Genomic DNA, 5,000 nt, shown 5'->3' with positions numbered 1-5,000 from the left:
CGGCCGCACACAGAGAGCGCGCGGCATCCTTTCCTCGATCCGCCGCCGGGCCGCACCGCCCGCGCGCTGTAACACCCCCGCCGGAGCGGAGGCCACCTTCGCGCGGGGACTTAGACCGACGGCAAACCGGTCGTGACCCGCGCCGGTCGCTAGTGCGCTGAGACGGTGCGCGAGCCGACTCGGCAGCGGCGCCTTAAGCGTCCGCGAACCGAGACGGCGCGCCCCCGCACCCAACTGAAAGCGAGCCGGCGACCTGACGGGCCCTCCCGTTTGCCTCTCAACGGTTTCACGTACTCTTGAACTCTCTCTTCAAAGTGCTTTTCAACTTTCCCTCACGGTACTTGTCCGCTATCGGTCTCGCGACCGTATTTAGTCTTAGGTGGAGTTTACCACCCGCTTTGGGCTGCATTCCCAAACAACCCGACTCCGAGAAGACCCGAAGCGGCCAAGGCAAGCGCCCCTATGGGCCTAACACCCGCCGTGGGACGAGGCCTCGATCAGAAGGACACCGGCGCTCGCCGTCAGCCGCACTGGGACTTCCGTACGTCACAACTCGGCGCGCTCGAAAAGCGCGCAGATTCGACGCTGGACTCTTCCCGGTTCACTCGCCGTTACTCAGGGAATCCCTGTTGGTTTCTTTTCCTCCGCTTAATAATATGCTTAAATTCAGCGGGTGCTCTCGCCTGAACTCAGGTCGTATGTGTCAAGCGGGCCGTTTCTTACACGGCCCGCTGGCATCGCAAGTCGTCGCCGCCGGCGCCGACCGAGCGCGTACCGTCGCCGCCTTGGCCCACGGTCGGTCTTGATCTCGTGACCGGACCGACCGACCTGGACCCGCCCCTCGAACGTAGTTGAACACGTCGAGGGGCCGGCGGTGTACGGGACACGCGGTCGCGCCGAGAAAGCTCGGCGACCGCTTCAACTTGGGGCGACGCCCGGCCGTCTTCGCAGAGGCCAGGCGACGGCCCTCGGGTGAGGACGAACGCGACCCTGAGGCAGACGCGGTCCCGGGATTGACCCGAGACCGCAATTCGCGTTCAGAAGGTCGACGTTCAATGTGTTCTGCAATTCACATTACTTCTCGCACTTGGCTGCGTCCTTCATCGACTCGCGAGCCGAGTGATCCACCGTTAAGAGTCGTCCTCGACGTTTCGCCCGGCGCCGAAGCGCGCGGACGTCACACTGTGGGATCGACCACAAAACCACCACCGACAACAACTGCACAAAAACACCAACAAACGGCGCCGAGCGACCGCCGGGCTGGGCCGGCGGCACATCGAGCGCGGTGCCCAGAAGCCACCATCGCACTCGGCTGCCTTGCTATGCCAACGTGTTACGCGTGTCGCACGGGGCGGAACCCCGATTGACGGCCGCCCTCTCGGCGGCACCCAAAGACAATTCAGTGCGCGGTCGGCCGGGGCCTACCACCACCTTCGGTAATGATCCTTCCGCAGGTTCACCTACGGAAACCTTGTTACGACTTTTACTTCCTCTAAATGATCAAGTTTGATTGTCTTCTCGACACGCCGACGCGGCCGTTGCCAGCCGCGACGGGGCCGATCCAAGGATCTCACTAAACCATTCAATCGGTAGTAGCGACGGGCGGTGTGTACAAAGGGCAGGGACGTAATCAACGCAAGTTGATGACTTGCGCTTACTGGGAATTCCTCGTTCAAGGGAAACAATTGCAAGTCCCTATCCCAATCACGAATGAGGTTCAACGGGTTACCCGGACCTTTCGGCCTAGGTTAGACACTCGCTGCTTCACTCAGTGTAGCGCGCGTGCGGCCCCGGACATCTAAGGGCATCACAGACCTGTTATTGCTCAATCTCGTGTGGCTAAACGCCACTAGTCCCTCTAAGAAGTTAGACGCCGACCGAGAAGGTCGCGTAACTATTTAGCATGCCAGAGTCTCGTTCGTTATCGGAATTAACCAGACAAATCGCTCCACCAACTAAGAACGGCCATGCACCACCACCCACAGAATCAAGAAAGAGCTCTCAATCTGTCAATCCTACCTGTGTCCGGGCCGGGTGAGTTTCCCCGTGTTGAGTCAAATTAAGCCGCAGGCTCCACTCCTGGTGGTGCCCTTCCGTCAATTCCTTTAAGTTTCAGCTTTGCAACCATACTTCCCCCGGAACCCAAAGACTTTGGTTTCCCGGAAGCTGCCGGAAAGGTCGTCATGGTAACGCCTCCCGATCGCTAGTTGGCATCGTTTATAGTCAGAACTAGGACGGTATCTGATCGTCTTCGAACCTCTGACTTTCGCTCTTGATTAAAGAAAACATTCTTGGCGAATGCTTTCGCAGTAGTTCGTCTTCCGCCGATCCAAGAATTTCACCTCTAACGGCAGAGTACGGACGCCCCCGTCTGTCCCTCTTAATCATTACCTCGTGCTCCGAAAACCAACAAAATAGAACCGAGGTCCTATTCCATTATTCCATGCAACACTATGCAGGCGAACAGCCTGCTTTGAACACTCTAATTTTTTCAAAGTAAACTTATCGGCCACCGCCGACACTCAGTCAAGAGCACCGACGGAGAACCGAAGGTGAGGCGAACGCAACCAGTGACACGCCTTGCGACGGACCGGCGGCGCTCGCCCAAAATCCAACTACGAGCTTTTCAACCGCAACAACTTTAGCATACACTGTTGGAGCTGGAATTACCGCGGCTGCTGGCACCAGACTTGCCCTCCAATGGATACTCGTTAAGAGTTTTAGGATGTACTCATTCCAATTACAGGGCCTCGTTAGAGTCCTGTATTGTTATTTTTCGTCACTACCTCCCCGTGTCGGGAATGGGTAATTTGCGCGCCTGCTGCCTTCCTTGGATGTGGTAGCCGTTTCTCAGGCTCCCTCTCCGGAATCGAACCCTGATTCCCCGTTACCCGTTATCACAAAGGTAGGCACGTAGCGTACCTTCGACAGTTGATAGGGCAGACACTTGAATGATACGTCGTCGGTGCAGAGACCGTACGATCCGCGTGGTTATCCAGAGTCATCAAACGTCACAGGACGAACCCGGTCGGTTTTGATCTGATAAAAGCGCGCCTCCCGAAGTCGGCGCTTAATGCATGTATTAGCTCTAGAATTACCACAGTTATCCACTTCGCTTACGAGACCAAATAAACCAAGACTGATTTAATGAGCCATTCGCAGTTTCGCTTTACGAGAACTCGTACTTGCACCTGCATGGCTTAATCTTTGAGACAAGCATATCACTACTGGCAGGATCAACCAGATAGCTGCGACAGCTGCGCTCGGCCCTTGCTGGGCCGCCCGGCGCGTGCTCGTCGCATTCGTTTAAGACCGAGGCGATCGCCTGCGGCCGTACTCAGCTTCGACAGTCGCTGGCCGCGACGTCCACGCCCTCGCCGGCAGTGCCAGGCGGAGCGATTTGCGTTTTTTCTTTGCTCGCCCTCTCTCGGGCTCGATCCATTCAGTTTCGCACAAACAAGAGCTCTGCCGGCCGCCTGCAGCGGTGCCTAAAACCCGGGCATAACAATGCGACCGTTCTGCTAGGCCGACAAGCGCTCAAGCCAGACGCTCGATCGAACGCCCCCTGCATATTAGTCGAGACAACGGCTCGCTCATTAGCATCGCGTTTGTACTTTAACTTTTTTTGGCTCGGCTTCTTTCGACGCCGATGCCGGCGACGCAGCACTCTCTCGCCCGCCAGCCACCGAGAAAAGGGTGCGCTCCGCCCGGCCCCGCACCGCTCTTTCTTGGCTCATTCGAAATTACTGTCTTTCGCTCTGACATGCCTTACCTAGGGTTAGGTTAGTATGCTTGCACGTTTGTACTTTAACTTTTTTCGGCTCGGCTTCTTTCGACGCCGATGCCGGCGACGCAGCACTCTCTCGCCCGCCAGCCACCGAGAAAAGGGTGCGCTCCGACCGGCCCCGCACCGCTCTTTCTTGGCTCATTCGAAATTACTGTCTTTCGCTCTGACATGCCTTACCTAGGGTTAGGCTAGTATGCTTGCACGTTTGTACTTTAACTTTTTCCGGCTCGGCTTCTTTCGACGCCGATGCCGGCGACGCAGCACTCTCTCGCCCGCCAGCCACCGAGAAAAGGGTGCGCTCCGACCGGCCCCGCACCGCTCTTTCTTGGCTCATTCGAAATTACTGTCTTTCGCTCTGACATGCCTTACCTAGGGTTAGGTTAGTATGCTTGCACGTTTGTACTTTAACTTTTTTCGGCTCGGCTTCTTTCGACGCCGATGCCGGCGACGCAGCACTCTCTCGCCCGCCAGCCACCGAGAAAAGGGTGCGCTCCGACCGGCCCCGCACCGCTCTTTCTTGGCTCATTCGAAATTACTGTCTTTCGCTCTGACATGCCTTACCTAGGGTTAGGTTAGTATGCTTGCACGTTTGTACTTTAACTTTTTTCGGCTCGGCTTCTTTCGACGCCGATGCCGGCGACGCAGCACTCTCTCGCCCGCCAGCCACCGAGAAAAGGGTGCGCTCCGACCGGCCCCGCACCGCTCTTTCTTGGCTCATTCGAAATTACTGTCTTTCGCTCTGACATGCCTTACCTAGGGTTAGGTTAGTATGCTTGCACGTTTGTACTTTAACTTTTTTCGGCTCGGCTTCTTTCGACGCCGATGCCGGCGACGCAGCACTCTCTCGCCCGCCAGCCACCGAGAAAAGGGTGCGCTCCGCCCGGCCCCGCACCGCTCTTTCTTGGCTCATTCGAAATTACTGTCTTTCGCTCTGACATGCCTTACCTAGGGTTAGGTTAGTATGCTTGCACGTTTGTACTTTAACTTTTTTCGGCTCGGCTTCTTTCGACGCCGATGCCGGCGACGCAGCACTCTCTCGCCCGCCAGCCACCGAGAAAAGGGTGCGCTCCGACCGGCCCCGCACCGCTCTTTCTTGGCTCATTCGAAATTACTGTCTTTCGCTCTGACATGCCTTACCTAGGGTTAGGTTAGTATGCTTGCACGTTTGTACTTTAACTTTTTTCGGCTCGGCTTCTTTCGACGCCGATGCCGG

The 5,000-nt window shown here is 56.9% G+C and overlaps 2 non-coding genes and 1 pseudogene across 2 annotated transcripts; all 3 read right to left on the bottom strand.

The window, feature by feature from the left end:
• LOC144419503 (large subunit ribosomal RNA) overlaps window positions 1–697 on the bottom strand; it is a 3,695-nt pseudogene extending 2,998 nt beyond the window's left edge.
• Window positions 698–985: 288 nt separating this feature from the next.
• Window positions 986–1,139, bottom strand: LOC144419506 (5.8S ribosomal RNA). Its single transcript, XR_013474105.1, has one exon. It is a non-coding gene; the product is annotated as a 5.8S ribosomal RNA (ribosomal RNA).
• A 298-nt stretch (window positions 1,140–1,437) lies between these two features.
• On the bottom strand, window positions 1,438–3,247 carry LOC144419498 (small subunit ribosomal RNA). The gene has a single exon (XR_013474103.1). It is a non-coding gene; the product is annotated as a small subunit ribosomal RNA (ribosomal RNA).
• Window positions 3,248–5,000: the final 1,753 nt, after the last annotated feature.

Source organism: Styela clava, unplaced genomic scaffold (genome assembly GCF_964204865.1).
Source record: "Styela clava unplaced genomic scaffold, kaStyClav1.hap1.2 HAP1_SCAFFOLD_146, whole genome shotgun sequence".
In the NCBI taxonomy this organism is placed as follows: Eukaryota; Metazoa; Chordata; class Ascidiacea; order Stolidobranchia; family Styelidae; genus Styela; species Styela clava.
The sequence above is the reverse complement of the archived record's forward strand: the minus strand, read 5'-3'. Positions and strand labels throughout refer to the sequence as shown.